At 60.2% G+C, this 17,897-nt stretch overlaps 1 long non-coding RNA gene across 1 annotated transcript; it reads right to left on the reverse strand.

The window, feature by feature from the left end:
• Positions 1 to 2,453: 2,453 nt before the first annotated feature.
• LOC141926768 (uncharacterized) lies at positions 2,454 to 16,418 on the reverse strand. Its single transcript, XR_012624207.1, has 2 exons — positions 16,198 to 16,418; positions 2,454 to 3,235 (listed from the first exon to the last, which is right to left on the reverse strand). It is a non-coding gene; the product is annotated as an uncharacterized LOC141926768 (long non-coding RNA).
• Positions 16,419 to 17,897: the final 1,479 nt, after the last annotated feature.

The following is a 17,897-nucleotide window of genomic DNA, read 5'->3' on the forward strand; positions in this document are numbered from 1 at the left end:
TTTAGACAGATAATATCAACGACTTCCAATGTATCCAGTAATACTAGGGAAAAAAACAAGATCCCCTCTTCATTAAAGACAGAAAAAGCCAGAAAAATGCAGTGCCTCTAGAAGGAAAAGAAAAACTGTAAGTGTACAGTATTAAACCATTTTACCCACCCCACCCAGTCAATACAAAACTACTTACCTGAAAATAGACTTCTACAGACCAGTGTATTTCATATTATATACACTGATGAACCTTAACTGATCCTGAAACTCTTATCTCACAGACATCTCTTTCTGTGATGATCAAAACACACCTACCTAAAGAGCTTCAACACCTCAAGATCTGCCACTAACTTAAAGAACACCAGAGCACTGACCTCAGAGATGCCCAAAAGCAGAATGACCTCACTGAGGAGAGGCTGTGGCTCATATATGCCAGGCCCCACCCACCACCCTGACCACAATCACCTGGCAAAAGGGGAGGGGTGAACCACCAAAAGACATAAAAGCAGCTAGGGGAGCAGCAGCAAGTTTTCTCACCTGCCTTAAGTTTACAACCTGCAAAATACTGATTGAAGAAAGCAACCTTTATTGGAAACAACATCTGCTCTTTCACTACATCTATTGCATCAGTCACGTGACTACAGCACCCGCCACGCCGTCACAGGCGGCCGTCCCACCTTTCTGACCCTGCAGGGACACCGTCCTCCACCACACACCCCCCCACACACCCCCGTCACCCACCCACACCCCTCCGCCTCTCACCTGCCTGCAAAACCAGCCAAACTGCATTCTGCTTTTGGCCCCCAAACCAGACGCCTTAGTGCCTCTTTCTGAGCCCAAAAACCTGCCTGCTGAGTCTCTTCTCAAGTCCCAAAAATGCACGACTTGACCTCTGTTTCTGAGCCCAAAGCCACACAACTCCGTCTGTTTCTGAGCCCCTCAATCAGCCACACGCATCTGTTCTCAAGCCCCAGGAACACAAAACGTTGCCTCCATTTCTGGCCCACAGCACAGCTCACCCAGTCTGCTCTCTGACCCCCTCTGCAGTCCCCACGGGCGATGCCCAGGGGTGTGTGTGGGGGAATGCTGCCACCCGACAGCCCTGCACCCCCAGAGACCCACGTGCAGGTTTGGGGAGCGCTTGAGAATTGCAGAGGGCCCAGCCCCACCTCTCTGCGGGGCAGCACCAGCACAGGCAGGGCATCACTTCCTTAGTGCCGCTTCAGGTTTTCTTTCTCCAGCACTGTCAGCACCACACCCCAAACCCCCCAGGCTGAAGGACTTCCGTGGGGAGCCGTGCCTGGCCACGTCCCCTCTCCACGGCCATTTTCCCAGGGCCACGTTTCCATTTTTCCCACAGACCGAGTTTCCCCTCGGTGCGCGGTCACCCCCGTTCCCTGCACAGTACAGCCCCCAACACACGATCCCCCTACTCACGCAGCCTCGCTCACTCACTCACTACGCAGCCGCACCGCGCTGGAAGAGGGAAAGAGGCGGCAGCAGCACCGGCCATTGTTGCCGCAGATAGCACGCAACCGGAGCCCCACCGGCCACCTCCCACCGCGCATGCGCACTGCCGGGGCACGGGCACACCGGTCCCGGGAGAGCCCCGGGCAGCCCGCGGGAAACCGCACGAACGCGCCACAAAACCGCCCCTCGTCCTGCGCCGCGGGGCCGCGCCGGTAGCGAGGTCTGTGCCGTGCCGCGCGCGCCCGGCAGCGACGCAGCTGCCGGGCAGCCGAGTGCGCGAAAACTACAGCTCCCGCCGTGCCCCGGGGAGACAACATGGCCGACCGGAAGCCCCGCTCACGTGACTACAGCGCCCGCCCGTCGCCCACGTACCCGGAAGCCCGGCCCCGCGCGGCTCCGGGAAGCGCCGCCGCCCGGCCCCGACCCGGAGCGGCTTCTGCCGCCGGTCCTGCCGCACCGCGCGGCTTTCCCCATCAGCCACCAGGCGACCGACCGCGCGTCCCCGCTCACCTTCTCTCTGCTGCTCCCTCGGCTCGCACCGGCTCCTCCTGTAGCACCTCCCCGGACAGGGAGGGGCCGCTGCCCGCAGCCTCACTGCCCGCCCCTGGCTCTCCTCCAGCCCGGCCCACGCTCCCCCCCCCCCCCCCCAGCGGTAACTATAGCTACCAGCACCGGGATTAACCGCCTGACATGCCCCTCAGGCCCCCGAACTTGCGCTCTAGGAGCTGCCAGTCCTCCAGTCCCGGGACTGCCACCGCGCATGCGAGGGGGGGGGGGGGGGGGGCGGGGGTGTGTGTGGCCAGCCGCAGCAAACAGGCGGAGGCGTGGCCAGCAGCCGCGAATGCGCGGTGGGCGGGGGCGAGGGTCTCCCCGCCAAGAGTCAGCCAGTCGCTCCGGACAGGGCGTTACAGCCGTCCCATCTGGGTCGCCAAAAAACTGTTATCCCAAAACAGGATTCCTGCCCGGCGTGCAATAAACCCATCTGAACACGCTCAGGAGAGATAGCGTATTTATTCAGGCCTGGCTGCTTGGGGGACTTTTCCACAAATCACGTACACCAACAGCAGGTTTTCATGCTTCTCTTACACACAAAAATCAGATCTTAGTGCTTTTCCAAACACACCTATTAGATATTGATTGCTAGTGATTAACATGCATTTAGAATATGGCTTACGTAATGCTTCTATGACTACACATGCTCAGGGAAAGGGTCTTAACCTGGGCAGAGTTTTCATTCTTATAAGGAAGGTAGTTCACTGTCAGGACACTCAAAAATTAGTTTCATTGTCAAGTTAATTAATTGATTAGTCCGTTTGCCAGGTTGTCAAATAACTCATCCTCAAAAGTGCAGACAGAAAAAGAAAAGGGAACACCAGGATGAGAGACAGAAAGTGAGAGAGTAAGGGGGAGCAGGACAGAATAATAGAAAGAAAAGGTATAGAGAAGAAAAAAAAATAAATCACAGAATGGGGAAGAGAGGGACAGGAAGGGACTGGGACATATAAGGGGGGCGACAGGGTTCCAAGGGCCTGGGACTCACTGCAGCTCTCGCTCTCAGCAGTGCCCGGAGAATTGGACAGGTCAGACGCTTCTTTCTCCTTCCTTCCTCCAGCCCCTCTTCTTCTCTCGAAACTCCAGTCGCCTGGCTCTCCTCCCCCTAAAAGAATAGGCGCACGATAGCGGACAACTGCGTGTGCTGCAGCCCGTTATTGGCGCATGCGCACTGGCGCCGCCGCTTTCTTGCTCGCTGCTGCCGCCATCTGGCCAGAAGCCACTACTGCAGCCCGCGATTCGCACAAGCCCTAATCGTGGGCTGCAGTACCGGCTTTTGGCCACTTATCGGCAACAACGAGCACGAAAGCGGAGACGCCAGTGCGCATGGGCCAATAACGGGCTGCAGTACCCGATACTGGCCACAGGGCGGCAGCAACGAGCACGAAAGCAGCGGCGCCAATGCGCATGGGCCAATAACGGGCTGCAGTACCCGCTTTTAACCACAGGGCAGCAGCAGCGAGCAAGAAAGCGGTGGCGCTACTCCCCGTGCGCCAATAACGGGCTGCAGTACCTGCTTTTGGCACACGGCGGCAGCAGCGAGCACGAAAGCGGCGGCGCTACTCCCCATGCACCAATAACGGGCTGCAGTACCTGCTTTGGGCCACAGGGCGGCAGAAACGAGCACGAAAGCGGCGGCGAGACTGCACATTCGCCAATAACGGGCTGCAGTACCCACTTTTAACCACAGGGCGGCAGCAGCGAGCAAGAAAGCAGCAGCGCTACTCCCCGTGTGCCAATAGCGGGCTGCTGTACCTGCTTTTGGCCGCCCTGTGGTCAAAAGCAGGTACTGCAGCCCGTTATTGAGCATGCGCACTGGCGCCGCCGCTTTCTTGCTCGTTGCTGCCGCCCTGTGGTCAAAAGCGTGTTCTGCAGCCCTTTTTTCACGCATGCGCCCTGGCGCCGCCGCTTTCTTGCTCGCTGCTGCCGCCCTGTGGCCAGAATCGGGTACTGCAGCCCGTTATTGGCGCATGCGCAGTGGCGACGCCGCTTTCGTGCTCGTTGCTGCCGCCCTGTGGTCAAAAGCGTGTACTGCAGCCCGTGATTGGCGCATGCGCATTGGCGACGCCGCTTTCCTGTTCGTTGCTGCCGCCCTGTGGCCAGTATCGGGTACTGCAGTCTGTGATTGGCGCATGCGCACTGGCGCCGCCGCTTTCTTGCTCGCTGCTGTCGCCCTGTGGTCAAAAGCGTGTACTACAACCCTTTTTCGCGCATGCGCACTGGCGCCGCCGCTTTAGTGCTCGTTGCTTCCACCCTGTGGCCAGAAACGGGTACTGCAGCCCGTTATTGACGCATGCGCAGTAGCGCCGCCACGTTCTTGCTCGTTGCTGCCGCCCTGTGGTCAAAAGCGTGTACTACAACCCGTTTTTCGCGCATGCGCACTGGCGCCGCCGCTTTCGTGCTGGCTGCTTCCACCCTGTGGCCAGAAACGGGTACTGCAGCCCGTTATTGACGCATGCGCAGTAGCGCCGCCACGTTCTTGCTCGTTGCTGCCGCCCTGTGGTCAAAAGCGTGTACTACAACCCGTTTTTCGCGCATGCGCACTGGCGCCGCCGCTTTCGTGCTCGCTGCTTCCACCCTGTGGCCAGAAACGGGTACTGCAGCCCGTTATTGACGCATGCGCAGTAGCGCCGCCACGTTCTTGCTCGTTGCTGCCGCCCTGTGGCCAAAACCGTGTACTACAATCCGTTTTTCGCGCATGCGCACTGGCGCCGCCGCTTCCTTGCTCGCTGCTGCCGCCCTGTGGCCAGAATCGGGTACTGCAGCCCATCTTTAGCGCATGTGCAGTAGCGCCGCCGCTTTCTTGCTCGCTGCTGCCGCCGTCTGGCCAGAAGCCGCTACTGCAGCCCGCGATTAGCCCAAGCGCCAATCGCGGGCTGCAGTACCGGCTTCTGGCCACTTATCGGCAACAACGAGCACGGAAGCGGCGGCGAGACTGCACATGCGCCAATAACGGGCTGCAGTACCCGCTTTTAACCACAGGGCGGCAGTAACGAGCAAGAAAGCGACGGCACTAATGCGCATGAACCCATAGCGGGCTGCAGTACCCACTTTTAACCACAGGGCGGCAGCAGCGACCAAGAAAGCAGCGGCGCTACTCCCCATGTGCCAATAACGGGCTGCTGTACCTGCTTTTGGCCACAAGGCGGCAGCAGCGAGCACGAAAGCGGCGACGCCAGTGCGCATGGGCCAATAACGGGCTGCAGTACCCGCTTTTAACCACAGGGCGGCAGCAGCGAGCAAGAAAGCGGTGGCGCTACTCCCCATGCGCCAATAACGGGCTGCAGTACCTGCTTTTGGCCACAAGGCGGCAGCAGCGAGCACGAAAGCGGCGGCCAGACTCCACATGCGCCAGTAGCGGGCTGCTGTACCTCCTTTTGGCCGCCCTGTGGTCAAAAGCAGGTACTGCAGCCCGCTATGGGTTCATGCGCATTAGTGCCTTCGCTTTCTTGCTCGTTACTGCCGCCCTGTGGCCAGAATCGGGTACTGCAGCCCGGTATTGGCGCATGCGCACTGGCGCCGCCTATTTCTTCCTCGCTGCTGCCGCCGTCTGGCCAGAAGCCGCTACTGCAGCCCGCGATTAGCACAAGCGCCAATCGCGGGCTGCAGTACCGGCTTCTGGCCACTTATCGGCAACAACGAGCACGGAAGCGGCGGCGAGACTGCACATGCGCCAATAACGGGCTGCAGTACCCGTCTTTGGCCACAGGGCGGCAGCAACGAGCACGAAAGCGACGGCACTAGTGCGCATGGGCCAATAACGGGCTGCAGTACCCGATACTGGCCACAGGGCGGCAGCAACGAGCACGAAAGCGGCGACGCCAGTGCGCATGGGCCAATAACGGGCTGCAGTACCCGATGCTGGCCACAGGGCGGCAGCAACGAGCACGAAAGCGGCGGCGCCAATGCGCATGGGCCAATAACGGGCTGCAGCACCCGCTTTTAACCACAGGGCGGCAGCAGCGAGCAAGAAAGCGGTGGCGCTACTCCCCATGCGCCAATAACGGGCTGCAGTACCTGCTTTGGGCCACAGGGCGGCAGAAACGAGCACGAAAGCGGCGGCGAGACTGCACATTCGCCAATAACGGGCTGCAGTACCCACTTTTAACCACAGGGCGGCAGCAGCGAGCAAGAAAGCAGCAGCGCTACTCCCCGTGTGCCAATAGCGGGCTGCTGTACCTGCTTTTGGCCGCCCTGTGGTCAAAAGCAGGTACTGCAGCCCGTTATTGAGCATGCGCACTGGCGCCGCCGCTTTCTTGCTCGTTGCTGCCGCCCTGTGGTCAAAAGCGTGTTCTGCAGCCCTTTTTTCACGCATGCGCCCTGGCGCCGCCGCTTTCTTGCTCGCTGCTGCCGCCCTGTGGCCAGAATCGGGTACTGCAGCCCGTTATTGGCGCATGCGCAGTGGCGACGCCGCTTTCGTGCTCGTTGCTGCCGCCCTGTGGTCAAAAGCGTGTACTGCAGCCCGTGATTGGCGCATGCGCATTGGCGACGCCGCTTTCCTGTTCGTTGCTGCCGCCCTGTGGCCAGTATCGGGTACTGCAGTCTGTGATTGGCGCATGCGCACTGGCGCCGCCGCTTTCTTGCTCGCTGCTGTCGCCCTGTGGTCAAAAGCGTGTACTACAACCCTTTTTCGCGCATGCGCACTGGCGCCGCCGCTTTAGTGCTCGTTGCTTCCACCCTGTGGCCAGAAACGGGTACTGCAGCCCGTTATTGACGCATGCGCAGTAGCGCCGCCACGTTCTTGCTCGTTGCTGCCGCCCTGTGGTCAAAAGCGTGTACTACAATCCGTTTTTCGCGCATGCGCACTGGCTCCGCCGCTTCCTTGCTCGCTGCTGCCGCCCTGTGGCCAGAATCGGGTACTGCAGCCCATCTTTAGCGCATGTGCAGTAGCGCCGCCGCTTTCTTGCTCGCTGCTGCCGCCGTCTGGCCAGAAGCCGCTACTGCAGCCCGCGATTAGCCCAAGCGCCAATCGCGGGCTGCAGTACCGGCTTCTGGCCACTTATCGGCAACAACGAGCACGGAAGCGGCGGCGAGACTGCACATGCGCCAATAACGGGCTGCAGTACCCGCTTTTAACCACAGGGCGGCAGTAACGAGCAAGAAAGCGACGGCACTAATGCGCATGAACCCATAGCGGGCTGCAGTACCCACTTTTAACCACAGGGCGGCAGCAGCGACCAAGAAAGCAGCGGCGCTACTCCCCATGTGCCAATAACGGGCTGCTGTACCTGCTTTTGGCCACAAGGCGGCAGCAGCGAGCACGAAAGCGGCGACGCCAGTGCGCATGGGCCAATAACGGGCTGCAGTACCCGATACTGGCCACAGGGCGGCAGCAACGAGCACGAAAGCGGCGACGCCAGTGCGCATGGGCCAATAACGGGCTGCAGTACCCGATGCTGGCCACAGGGCGGCAGCAACGAGCACGAAAGCGGCGGCGCCAATGCGCATGGGCCAATAACGGGCTGCAGCACCCGCTTTTAACCACAGGGCGGCAGCAGCGAGCAAGAAAGCGGTGGCGCTACTCCCCATGCGCCAATAACGGGCTGCAGTACCTGCTTTGGGCCACAGGGCGGCAGAAACGAGCACGAAAGCGGCGGCGAGACTGCACATTCGCCAATAACGGGCTGCAGTACCCACTTTTAACCACAGGGCGGCAGCAGCGAGCAAGAAAGCAGCAGCGCTACTCCCCGTGTGCCAATAGCGGGCTGCTGTACCTGCTTTTGGCCGCCCTGTGGTCAAAAGCAGGTACTGCAGCCCGTTATTGAGCATGCGCACTGGCGCCGCCGCTTTCTTGCTCGTTGCTGCCGCCCTGTGGTCAAAAGCGTGTTCTGCAGCCCTTTTTTCACGCATGCGCCCTGGCGCCGCCGCTTTCGTGCTCGTTGCTGCCGCCCTGTGGTCAAAAGCGTGTACTGCAGCCCGTGATTGGCGCATGCGCATTGGCGACGCCGCTTTCCTGTTCGTTGCTGCCGCCCTGTGGCCAGTATCGGGTACTGCAGTCTGTGATTGGCGCATGCGCACTGGCGCCGCCGCTTTCTTGCTCGCTGCTGTCGCCCTGTGGTCAAAAGCGTGTACTACAACCCTTTTTCGCGCATGCGCACTGGCGCCGCCGCTTTCGTGCTCGTTGCTTCCACCCTGTGGCCAGAAACGGGTACTGCAGCCCGTTATTGACGCATGCGCAGTAGCGCCGCCACGTTCTTGCTCGCTGCTGCCGCCCTGTGGTTAAAACCGTGTACTACAATCCGTTTTTCGCGCATGCGCACTGGCGCCGCCGCTTCCTTGCTCGCTGCTGCCGCCCTGTGGCCAGAATCGGGTACTGCAGCCCATCTTTAGCGCATGTGCAGTAGCGCCGCCGCTTTCTTGCTCGCTGCTGCCGCCGTCTGGCCAGAAGCCGCTACTGCAGCCCGCGATTAGCCCAAGCGCCAATCGCGGGCTGCAGTACCGGCTTCTGGCCACTTATCGGCAACAACGAGCACGGAAGCGGCGGCGAGACTGCACATGCGCCAATAACGGGCTGCAGTACCCGCTTTTAACCACAGGGCGGCAGTAACGAGCAAGAAAGCGACGGCACTAATGCGCATGAACCCATAGCGGGCTGCAGTACCCACTTTTAACCACAGGGCGGCAGCAGCGACCAAGAAAGCAGCGGCGCTACTCCCCATGTGCCAATAACGGGCTGCTGTACCTGCTTTTGGCCACAAGGCGGCAGCAGCGAGCACGAAAGCGGCGACGCCAGTGCGCATGGGCCAATAACGGGCTGCAGTACCCGCTTTTAACCACAGGGCGGCAGCAGCGAGCAAGAAAGCGGTGGCGCTACTCCCCATGCGCCAATAACGGGCTGCAGTACCTGCTTTTGGCCACAAGGCGGCAGCAGCGAGCACGAAAGCGGCGGCCAGACTCCCCATGCGCCAGTAGCGGGCTGCTGTACCTCCTTTTGGCCGCCCTGTGGTCAAAAGCAGGTACTGCAGCCCGCTATGGGTTCATGCGCATTAGTGCCTTCGCTTTCTTGCTCGTTACTGCCGCCCTGTGGCCAGAATCGGGTACTGCAGCCCGGTATTGGCGCATGCGCACTGGCGCCGCCTATTTCTTCCTCGCTGCTGCCGCCGTCTGGCCAGAAGCCGCTACTGCAGCCCGCGATTAGCACAAGCGCCAATCGCGGGCTGCAGTACCGGCTTCTGGCCACTTATCGGCAACAACGAGCACGGAAGCGGCGGCGAGACTGCACATGCGCCAATAACGGGCTGCAGTACCCGTCTTTGGCCACAGGGCGGCAGCAACGAGCACGAAAGCGACGGCACTAGTGCGCATGGGCCAATAACGGGCTGCAGTACCCACTTTTAACCACAGGGCGGCAGCAGCGACCAAGAAAGCAGCGGCGCTACTCCCCATGTGTCAATAACGGGCTGCTGTACCTGCTTTTGGCCACAAGGCGGCAGCAGCGAGCACGAAAGCGGCGACGCCAGTGCGCATGGGCCAATAACGGGCTGCAGTACCCGATACTGGCCACAGGGCGGCAGCAACGAGCACGAAAGCGGCGACGCCAGTGCGCATGGGCCAATAACGGGCTGCAGTACCCGATGCTGGCCACAGGGCGGCAGCAACGAGCACGAAAGCGGCGGCGCCAATGCGCATGGGCCAATAACGGGCTGCAGCACCCGCTTTTAACCACAGGGCGGCAGCAGCGAGCAAGAAAGCGGTGGCGCTACTCCCCATGCGCCAATAACGGGCTGCAGTACCTGCTTTGGGCCACAGGGCGGCAGAAACGAGCACGAAAGCGGCGGCGAGACTGCACATTCGCCAATAACGGGCTGCAGTACCCACTTTTAACCACAGGGCGGCAGCAGCGAGCAAGAAAGCAGCAGCGCTACTCCCCGTGTGCCAATAGCGGGCTGCTGTACCTGCTTTTGGCCGCCCTGTGGTCAAAAGCAGGTACTGCAGCCCGTTATTGAGCATGCGCACTGGCGCCGCCGCTTTCTTGCTCGTTGCTGCCGCCCTGTGGTCAAAAGCGTGTTCTGCAGCCCTTTTTTCACGCATGCGCCCTGGCGCCGCCGCTTTCTTGCTCGCTGCTGCCGCCCTGTGGCCAGAATCGGGTACTGCAGCCCGTTATTGGCGCATGCGCAGTGGCGACGCCGCTTTCGTGCTCGTTGCTGCCGCCCTGTGGTCAAAAGCGTGTACTGCAGCCCGTGATTGGCGCATGCGCATTGGCGACGCCGCTTTCCTGTTCGTTGCTGCCGCCCTGTGGCCAGTATCGGGTACTGCAGTCTGTGATTGGCGCATGCGCACTGGCGCCGCCGCTTTCTTGCTCGCTGCTGTCGCCCTGTGGTCAAAAGCGTGTACTACAACCCTTTTTCGCGCATGCGCACTGGCGCCGCCGCTTTAGTGCTCGTTGCTTCCACCCTGTGGCCAGAAACGGGTACTGCAGCCCGTTATTGACGCATGCGCAGTAGCGCCGCCACGTTCTTGCTCGTTGCTGCCGCCCTGTGGTCAAAAGCGTGTACTACAATCCGTTTTTCGCGCATGCGCACTGGCTCCGCCGCTTCCTTGCTCGCTGCTGCCGCCCTGTGGCCAGAATCGGGTACTGCAGCCCATCTTTAGCGCATGTGCAGTAGCGCCGCCGCTTTCTTGCTCGCTGCTGCCGCCGTCTGGCCAGAAGCCGCTACTGCAGCCCGCGATTAGCCCAAGCGCCAATCGCGGGCTGCAGTACCGGCTTCTGGCCACTTATCGGCAACAACGAGCACGGAAGCGGCGGCGAGACTGCACATGCGCCAATAACGGGCTGCAGTACCCGCTTTTAACCACAGGGCGGCAGTAACGAGCAAGAAAGCGACGGCACTAATGCGCATGAACCCATAGCGGGCTGCAGTACCCACTTTTAACCACAGGGCGGCAGCAGCGACCAAGAAAGCAGCGGCGCTACTCCCCATGTGCCAATAACGGGCTGCTGTACCTGCTTTTGGCCACAAGGCGGCAGCAGCGAGCACGAAAGCGGCGACGCCAGTGCGCATGGGCCAATAACGGGCTGCAGTACCCGATACTGGCCACAGGGCGGCAGCAACGAGCACGAAAGCGGCGACGCCAGTGCGCATGGGCCAATAACGGGCTGCAGTACCCGATGCTGGCCACAGGGCGGCAGCAACGAGCACGAAAGCGGCGGCGCCAATGCGCATGGGCCAATAACGGGCTGCAGCACCCGCTTTTAACCACAGGGCGGCAGCAGCGAGCAAGAAAGCGGTGGCGCTACTCCCCATGCGCCAATAACGGGCTGCAGTACCTGCTTTGGGCCACAGGGCGGCAGAAACGAGCACGAAAGCGGCGGCGAGACTGCACATTCGCCAATAACGGGCTGCAGTACCCACTTTTAACCACAGGGCGGCAGCAGCGAGCAAGAAAGCAGCAGCGCTACTCCCCGTGTGCCAATAGCGGGCTGCTGTACCTGCTTTTGGCCGCCCTGTGGTCAAAAGCAGGTACTGCAGCCCGTTATTGAGCATGCGCACTGGCGCCGCCGCTTTCTTGCTCGTTGCTGCCGCCCTGTGGTCAAAAGCGTGTTCTGCAGCCCTTTTTTCACGCATGCGCCCTGGCGCCGCCGCTTTCGTGCTCGTTGCTGCCGCCCTGTGGTCAAAAGCGTGTACTGCAGCCCGTGATTGGCGCATGCGCATTGGCGACGCCGCTTTCCTGTTCGTTGCTGCCGCCCTGTGGCCAGTATCGGGTACTGCAGTCTGTGATTGGCGCATGCGCACTGGCGCCGCCGCTTTCTTGCTCGCTGCTGTCGCCCTGTGGTCAAAAGCGTGTACTACAACCCTTTTTCGCGCATGCGCACTGGCGCCGCCGCTTTCGTGCTCGTTGCTTCCACCCTGTGGCCAGAAACGGGTACTGCAGCCCGTTATTGACGCATGCGCAGTAGCGCCGCCACGTTCTTGCTCGCTGCTGCCGCCCTGTGGTTAAAACCGTGTACTACAATCCGTTTTTCGCGCATGCGCACTGGCGCCGCCGCTTCCTTGCTCGCTGCTGCCGCCCTGTGGCCAGAATCGGGTACTGCAGCCCATCTTTAGCGCATGTGCAGTAGCGCCGCCGCTTTCTTGCTCGCTGCTGCCGCCGTCTGGCCAGAAGCCGCTACTGCAGCCCGCGATTAGCCCAAGCGCCAATCGCGGGCTGCAGTACCGGCTTCTGGCCACTTATCGGCAACAACGAGCACGGAAGCGGCGGCGAGACTGCACATGCGCCAATAACGGGCTGCAGTACCCGCTTTTAACCACAGGGCGGCAGTAACGAGCAAGAAAGCGACGGCACTAATGCGCATGAACCCATAGCGGGCTGCAGTACCCACTTTTAACCACAGGGCGGCAGCAGCGACCAAGAAAGCAGCGGCGCTACTCCCCATGTGCCAATAACGGGCTGCTGTACCTGCTTTTGGCCACAAGGCGGCAGCAGCGAGCACGAAAGCGGCGACGCCAGTGCGCATGGGCCAATAACGGGCTGCAGTACCCGCTTTTAACCACAGGGCGGCAGCAGCGAGCAAGAAAGCGGTGGCGCTACTCCCCATGCGCCAATAACGGGCTGCAGTACCTGCTTTTGGCCACAAGGCGGCAGCAGCGAGCACGAAAGCGGCGGCCAGACTCCCCATGCGCCAGTAGCGGGCTGCTGTACCTCCTTTTGGCCGCCCTGTGGTCAAAAGCAGGTACTGCAGCCCGCTATGGGTTCATGCGCATTAGTGCCTTCGCTTTCTTGCTCGTTACTGCCGCCCTGTGGCCAGAATCGGGTACTGCAGCCCGGTATTGGCGCATGCGCACTGGCGCCGCCTATTTCTTCCTCGCTGCTGCCGCCGTCTGGCCAGAAGCCGCTACTGCAGCCCGCGATTAGCACAAGCGCCAATCGCGGGCTGCAGTACCGGCTTCTGGCCACTTATCGGCAACAACGAGCACGGAAGCGGCGGCGAGACTGCACATGCGCCAATAACGGGCTGCAGTACCCGTCTTTGGCCACAGGGCGGCAGCAACGAGCACGAAAGCGACGGCACTAGTGCGCATGGGCCAATAACGGGCTGCAGTACCCACTTTTAACCACAGGGCGGCAGCAGCGACCAAGAAAGCAGCGGCGCTACTCCCCATGTGTCAATAACGGGCTGCTGTACCTGCTTTTGGCCACAAGGCGGCAGCAGCGAGCACGAAAGCGGCGACGCCAGTGCGCATGGGCCAATAACGGGCTGCAGTACCCGATACTGGCCACAGGGCGGCAGCAACGAGCACGAAAGCGGCGACGCCAGTGCGCATGGGCCAATAACGGGCTGCAGTACCCGATGCTGGCCACAGGGCGGCAGCAACGAGCACGAAAGCGGCGGCGCCAATGCGCATGGGCCAATAACGGGCTGCAGCACCCGCTTTTAACCACAGGGCGGCAGCAGCGAGCAAGAAAGCGGTGGCGCTACTCCCCATGCGCCAATAACGGGCTGCAGTACCTGCTTTGGGCCACAGGGCGGCAGAAACGAGCACGAAAGCGGCGGCGAGACTGCACATTCGCCAATAACGGGCTGCAGTACCCACTTTTAACCACAGGGCGGCAGCAGCGAGCAAGAAAGCAGCAGCGCTACTCCCCGTGTGCCAATAGCGGGCTGCTGTACCTGCTTTTGGCCGCCCTGTGGTCAAAAGCAGGTACTGCAGCCCGTTATTGAGCATGCGCACTGGCGCCGCCGCTTTCTTGCTCGTTGCTGCCGCCCTGTGGTCAAAAGCGTGTTCTGCAGCCCTTTTTTCACGCATGCGCCCTGGCGCCGCCGCTTTCTTGCTCGCTGCTGCCGCCCTGTGGCCAGAATCGGGTACTGCAGCCCGTTATTGGCGCATGCGCAGTGGCGACGCCGCTTTCGTGCTCGTTGCTGCCGCCCTGTGGTCAAAAGCGTGTACTGCAGCCCGTGATTGGCGCATGCGCATTGGCGACGCCGCTTTCCTGTTCGTTGCTGCCGCCCTGTGGCCAGTATCGGGTACTGCAGTCTGTGATTGGCGCATGCGCACTGGCGCCGCCGCTTTCTTGCTCGCTGCTGTCGCCCTGTGGTCAAAAGCGTGTACTACAACCCTTTTTCGCGCATGCGCACTGGCGCCGCCGCTTTAGTGCTCGTTGCTTCCACCCTGTGGCCAGAAACGGGTACTGCAGCCCGTTATTGACGCATGCGCAGTAGCGCCGCCACGTTCTTGCTCGTTGCTGCCGCCCTGTGGTCAAAAGCGTGTACTACAATCCGTTTTTCGCGCATGCGCACTGGCGCCGCCGCTTCCTTGCTCGCTGCTGCCGCCCTGTGGCCAGAATCGGGTACTGCAGCCCATCTTTAGCGCATGTGCAGTAGCGCCGCCGCTTTCTTGCTCGCTGCTGCCGCCGTCTGGCCAGAAGCCGCTACTGCAGCCCGCGATTAGCCCAAGCGCCAATCGCGGGCTGCAGTACCGGCTTCTGGCCACTTATCGGCAACAACGAGCACGGAAGCGGCGGCGAGACTGCACATGCGCCAATAACGGGCTGCAGTACCCGCTTTTAACCACAGGGCGGCAGTAACGAGCAAGAAAGCGACGGCACTAATGCGCATGAACCCATAGCGGGCTGCAGTACCCACTTTTAACCACAGGGCGGCAGCAGCGACCAAGAAAGCAGCGGCGCTACTCCCCATGTGCCAATAACGGGCTGCTGTACCTGCTTTTGGCCACAAGGCGGCAGCAGCGAGCACGAAAGCGGCGACGCCAGTGCGCATGGGCCAATAACGGGCTGCAGTACCCGCTTTTAACCACAGGGCGGCAGCAGCGAGCAAGAAAGCGGTGGCGCTACTCCCCATGCGCCAATAACGGGCTGCAGTACCTGCTTTTGGCCACAAGGCGGCAGCAGCGAGCACGAAAGCGGCGGCCAGACTCCACATGCGCCAGTAGCGGGCTGCTGTACCTCCTTTTGGCCGCCCTGTGGTCAAAAGCAGGTACTGCAGCCCGCTATGGGTTCATGCGCATTAGTGCCTTCGCTTTCTTGCTCGTTACAGCCGCCCTGTGGCCAGAATCGGGTACTGCAGCCCGGTATTGGCGCATGCGCACTGGTGCCGCCTATTTCTTCCTCGCTGCTGCCGCCGTCTGGCCAGAAGCCGCTACTGCAGCCCGCGATTAGCACAAGCGCCAATCGCGGGCTGCAGTACCGGCTTCTGGCCACTTATCGGCAACAACGAGCACGGAAGCGGCGGCGAGACTGCACATGCGCCAATAACGGGCTGCAGTACCCGTCTTTGGCCACAGGGCGGCAGCAACGAGCACGAAAGCGACGGCACTAGTGCGCATGGGCCAATAACGGGCTGCAGTACCCGCTTCTAACCACAAAGCGGAAGCAACGAGCAAGAAAGCGACGGCACTAATGCGCATGAACCCATAGCGGGCTGCAGTACCCACTTTTAACCACAGGGCGGCAGCAGCGACCAAGAAAGCAGCGGCGCTACTCCCCATGTGTCAATAACGGGCTGCTGTACCTGCTTTTGGCCACAAGGCGGCAGCAGCGAGCACGAAAGCGGCGACGCCAGTGCGCATGGGCCAATAACGGGCTGCAGTACCCGATATTGGCCACAGGGCGGCAGCAACGAGCACGAAAGCGGCGACGCCAGTGCGCATGGGCCAATAACGGGCTGCAGTACCCGATGCTGGCCACAGGGCGGCAGCAACGAGCACGAAAGCGGCGGCGCCAATGCGCATGGGCCAATAACGGGCTGCAGCACCCGCTTTTAACCACAGGGCGGCAGCAGCGAGCAAGAAAGCGGTGGCGCTACTCCCCATGTGCCAATAACGGGCTGCTGTACCTCCTTTTGACCACAGGGCGGCAGCAGCGAGCACGAAAGCGGCGGCGCTACTGCGCATGCGCCAATAACGGGCTGCAGTACCTGCTTTTGGCCACAGCGCGGCAGAAACGAGCACGAAAGCGGCGGCGAGACTGCACATGCGCCAATAACGGGCTGCAGTACCCGTCTTAGGCCACACGGCGGCAGCAACGAGCACGAAAGCGGCGGCGCCAATGCGCATGGGCCAATAACGGGCTGCAGTACCCGCTTTTGGCCACAGGGCGGCAGCAGCGAGCACGAAAGCGGCGGTGCTAATGCGCATGCACCAATAAAGGGCTGCAGTACCCCTTTTGGCTACACGGTGGCAGCAACGTGCACGACATTGCCGCCGCCAGTGCGCATGCGACAATAACGGTCTGCAATAAGCCATTTTAACCACTCACCTGGGACAACCCCAACAGATGATCCACTCTGGAGAACTGACCCTCACCGCATAATTCACACCAGAGAACCCCCAGCAATGTCCCTCAAACAGCCACCGTCTACACCCCAGATTTTCCCCAAATTGAGTCTGTCTTTTTTATTTCTGTAATAGAAACTGGAGGTTTTTGCTTTTCCAAAATACTCCACTTCGGTTTTTTTCAGCACTTTTCCACAACATCAAAATTGGTGATTTTTGGTTTTGTGCATGAAAAGGGTGGGTTTTCTGCTCTCCAGCTGCACCACTCCAGGCACGTTTTGGCTTTCCCAGGAGCCCCAAATCGAAGTTTTTTTCCCCAAAAATCCTGTATTTTTTCCATCCCATTGCAGACCCTGAATCAGGGTGCTTGGAGTATTTTTGTGCCGTGGCAGCGACACAGGGCTGGCCCCGTGGTCAGGGGGTTAACGGCCACCAGGCAAACCTGGCCCGGGGGGACCTGTCGAGCATCAGAAGATGCTGACAACAACACACCTGAAAAACAAAAACCCCAAATCCTATTCCAGCATCTTGAAAAACTAACACAGAAGAAAGTTCCGTCAGAACAAGTGACAGGATAGCAGTGGAGCTCGGGGAGGACTCTGCGTGAACAGGTCAGCTCCACATACAACACACCCCGGCAAGGCCGGAGCGATTTCAACTCCTCAAATCACCAGCAAGGCCGATCGATACGATCCCGAGCACATCGTGCCCATAAAAACAAACGCTCTTGCTGGTGTCGGAATGTCTCATCCCGTCCTTACAGCAGGGCTGCAGGGAGGGAACGTTGCGAGGCTGCAGGACAAGGTCATACCGTCATCATGACCTACGGCTGAGGGATCCGCCACATCCCTTGCGCTGCTGCTGCTGCTGCTGCACATCCTGCTTGCTCGGTCAATAAAATCAGAAGTGAAGTGTAAAACTTTAAAGGGTAAAACAAAGAATAAAGAATAAAGCTCAGTCCTTCACTCTTTAGTATAAAGGTGGGCATACACTTATAGAAACGTTTTTATTAGATGTGTAAGAATTTGATTTTCCTTTTGCATTCCCTGAACTCGCCCAGCTGTGAGCTGATACCATTAGACTATCTCCAAAATACACAAAGAAAACTTGACGAGAGGGGCGTTTGGTGTGTTCCATAATTAGCAGGGACATCGGGCCAGCTGCACCATCCAAGAGTACTACTGCCAAATACATCATCTCTGAAGATCCACTCTGATGGAGAGTTCATAAAATGAAACTTCCTTGAGAAAGGTTTCCATTTTGTAAAGTCTCTTTCTAACTGAAGTCAAGATTAGACACCGTAGGGCAGCGGTCCCTCATCCCTCAACTCAGCTTTCAGAGGGCCGGGGGTCTGAATCCATCCTCAACAAAAACCACATCAGCTAACCGGGACATTCCTGCAGCTGCCAGGTTCCTCTTCATCATCTGCAAAAAAACCAACAGTGCCAGCAGTCAGCATCACGTCAGCTGACACACCTCTGCCACATCACCCTCCACCTCAACAGCCATGGGGCTTCCCGCTCAGCTGCTCTGTGCAGGGTCCAGTGTCGGACGCTGCGGCCAGCGTGGCCCGTGGCACCTACGATACCAAAAGACACAGAGCTACCACTGTGCTTGCGAGAAATCACCAGCACCGTGCTCCTCCTCTCTAAC

The sequence above is a fragment of the Strix aluco genome, chromosome 8 (assembly GCF_031877795.1).
Source record: "Strix aluco isolate bStrAlu1 chromosome 8, bStrAlu1.hap1, whole genome shotgun sequence".
Taxonomy (NCBI): Eukaryota; Metazoa; Chordata; class Aves; order Strigiformes; family Strigidae; genus Strix; species Strix aluco.